The following is a 3,618-nucleotide window of genomic DNA, read 5'->3' on the forward strand; positions in this document are numbered from 1 at the left end:
TTCGCAATTCCTTTCTGAATGTTTCTCTTGATGCGGGAGATTCCCGGATCTACCTTCTGTGCTTTGATAATCTGATCCGTAATGGTAGGTTTTACCACCAAGGTGGAAAGAAAACCTTGAGGTACAATGTGAAGGTTAAGCTTCCGAAATTCCTCATGGAGAAGCGGTTGACTTTGTTGTAACATCAGGTTGTTACAATAAGATTTACGACTTAGCGCATCAGCCATGACGTTGGCTTTCCCTGGGGTGTAGGTTATCCCTAGGTCAAAGTCTATGATCAACTCAACCCAACGTCTTTGCCTGAGATTCAGATCCGGTTGGGTGAAAATGTACTTCAGACTTTGGTGATCAGTGAATATTTCGCAACGATTACCGAGGAGGTAATGTCGCCAGGTCTTAAGTGCATAGACTACGGCTGCAAGCTCTAGATCATGAGTGGGATAATTCTCCTCATGTGGGTGCAATTGCCGTGAGGCGTAGGCAATTACGTGTCGATCTTGCATGAGAATGCAACCTAGTCCTTGTCGCGAGGCGTCGCAGTAGATAACAAAGTCCTTGGAGAAGTCTGGCGGTACCAGTACGGGAGCAGAGGTCAGGCGTCTTTTCAGTTCCTGAAAGCTGTGCTCACATTGTGGAGTCCATTCGAACTTCTTATCTTTCTTGAGGAGTTCGGTTAGAGGTTTAGCAACTTTGGAGAAGTTTTCGACAAAGCGACGGCAATAGCTCGCTAAGCCCAGAAAGCTCCGAACTTGCTTGACCGATTCAGGTGGAGTCCAATTAAGGACGGCTTGAACTCGCTCAGGGTTAACAGCAATACCTTTACCAAATATTACATGACCCAAATAGGTCACTTCTGACAACCAGAATTCACATTTAGAAAATTTGGCATAAAGGCGATGCTCTCGAAGTTTCTGCAACACTAGCCTTAGATGTTCGGCATGTTCTTCCTCGTTCTTGGAGTAGATGAGTATGTCATCGAGGTAAACCACGACGAATTTATCCAAATACTCCATGAAGATTGAGTTCATTAACCGAGAAAAGGTGGCTGGAGCGTTGGTTAAACCGAAGGACATGACGGTGTACTCGTATTGGCCATAACGAGTAACAAAGGCCGTTTTAGGAATGTCCCCGTTTCTGATTTTGATTTGATGGTAGCCCAACCTCAAATCCATCTTGGAGAAGACTGAGGATCCAGCGAGCTGATCGTATAGGTCGTTGATCCTGGGAAGTGGATATTTGTTCTTAATTGTGACCAAATTGACAGGTCGGTAATCTACAACCATCCGGTCCGTACCATCCTTCTTCTTGACGAATAGGACGGGGCAAGCCCACGGAGAAGAGCTAGGTCGGATGAAACCCTTTTTCAAGGACTCATCGAGTTGTTTCTTAAGCTCGGCTAGTTCTAGGGGTGCCATCTTATAAGGTCTTCTAGCAATCGGAACGGTTCCTGGAATGAGGTCTATTACGAACTCAACATCCCTGTCAGGTGGAACACCTGGCAATTCCTCTGGAAAGACATCCGGGAAGTCACGGACTACCGGAACGTCCTCAAGGTCTGGCAAAGGGCTGGCGTTAAGAGAATATAATTGTCGCTTGGCTATTCGGGTCAAGACATTGACTATCTTGCCCGAAGGGTGAGTGAGTTGAACAGTCCTAGAGAAGCAATCAATTTTGGCTTGATGAGCTGACATCCAGTCCATACCCAAAATGATATTAATATCTGAAAATTTAAGGGCTATCAAAGACGCGAGGAAAACAAGTCTGTCGACTTGGATTTCATTTCCATGGCTTACTCTAGAAGTTTGCCATTTGGATCCCGGAGTTTGAATTACCATAGAGGTTGGCATATCACCGAATGCGACGTTATGCAAACGAGCATAATTTTCAGATATAAAAGAATGAGAGGCTCCTGTATCGAAAAGAACAGATGCCGGGTGGCAATTGACAAGAAGCGTACCGAGAACGACGTTGGGATCCTCTTGAGCTTCTTCGGCAGAGATACAGTTGACATGGCCACGTGAAGCGGTGACCGGCTTGGCGTGGAATATTTTTCCTGTCGGCTTGCCACGGCCAACAGCTTTAGCAGACTGGTTGGGGTTGGTCTGGGGACACTCACGCATATAGTGACCAGATTCCCCACACTTGAAACAAGTCACGGAGCTGGTACGTGGAGGAACATTGTTGGTTGGACCCCCATAGGGCTTGGCCGGTGCAGACTGTTGAACAGGGCGAGGCGCCTGGAAGGATGGCCTCGGTGTGAACCTGGGTGGCAGGGCGGTGTTGGGTACCCACACGCGGCGCTTCTGAGGACCAACACCGGATGAGGAACCCATATCACGGCCATGCTTGCGTGTTGCGTCATAGTCAGTCTGACCAGTTTCAGCACTGATGGCTTTGTTGACCCGTTTCTAAAAAGATGTGCACTCATGCAGACGGAGGTCGCGGCGAAGCTCAGGACTAAGGCCCTTACGGAACCTTGCTTGCTTCTTGGTGTCAGTAGAAACTTCCTCGGTTGCATATCGTGCGAGATTACCAAACTCCCTGCTGTAAGCATCCACAGAAAGTCGGCCTTGGGTGAAACTGCAAAATTCTTCACGTTTACGGTCCATGAGACCCTCCGGAATGTGATGTTCACGGAAAGCCTCGCTGAATTCAGCCCAAGTAGTGACATGGCCCGCTGGGCGCATAGCTCCATAATTCTCCCACCACAGACTGGCGGGGCCTTCGAGATGATATGCAGCAAAGGTGACCTTGTCAGCCTCTGCTACCAGCGCGGAACGCAGTTTGTGAGAGATACTGCGAAGCCAGTCATCAGCGTCGAGAGGCTCGACGGAGTGGTGGAACGTGGGTGGATGCAATTTGATAAAATCACTGAGTGATACCACGTTAGTCCTCTGATGGTGTGCCGTGTTCTGTTCAATACGCTCTAACAAACGGTTGGTCTCCCGCTTGTTTCTCTCAGCTTCCATCATAACCTCGGCTAGTGAAGGAGGATGAGGCAGATTTGCATCCCTGGCTTCACTGCCTTCGGCCTGCTCTTGAGAAGCAGGGTTAGCGCGCGTGTTGACCATCCTAAGTAAACAAGACAATGATTTAGTCAGGATGATAAAATTCCGACATAGGATAAAAATGCAAGGAATAACTCGAAATGCAAGATGATCATCCGTATGACATGGTAGATACAGAAACTGCTTCTTTATTCCATCGTCATACACACCATACAGGGTTTAGTACAAGACCAAACAAAGTACTATTACGGTGAAAGAGGATTACATCTCATCGGAGGCATTCCAAGCCCCTATACATTATTTTTCTACACCTCCGGAAGGAGTACAAACTAGGTCATATCCCACGAGTCACGCGGGACGATAGACGACACAGCTAGTGCGAACTAGTGATACTACCACTAACTCAGACCGATCCGTAGTAGTCCTCGTAGAAGTCACCTCCATAGCCTGGAAGCTCAACATGATCATCCGGAAACAGACGATCTCGCGAAGCTTGTGGACCATAGGGGCTAGGATGAGGCCTTGGACCAACAAACGGTGGCCTGCGGGGACCGCGAGGTGGGGTGATGCCTCCTACATCACGCCAAACCATCACGTCTGGCAGAGCGGA

This window comes from Triticum dicoccoides, chromosome 4A (genome assembly GCF_002162155.2).
Source record: "Triticum dicoccoides isolate Atlit2015 ecotype Zavitan chromosome 4A, WEW_v2.0, whole genome shotgun sequence".
NCBI lineage: Eukaryota > Viridiplantae > Streptophyta > Magnoliopsida > Poales > Poaceae > Triticum > Triticum dicoccoides.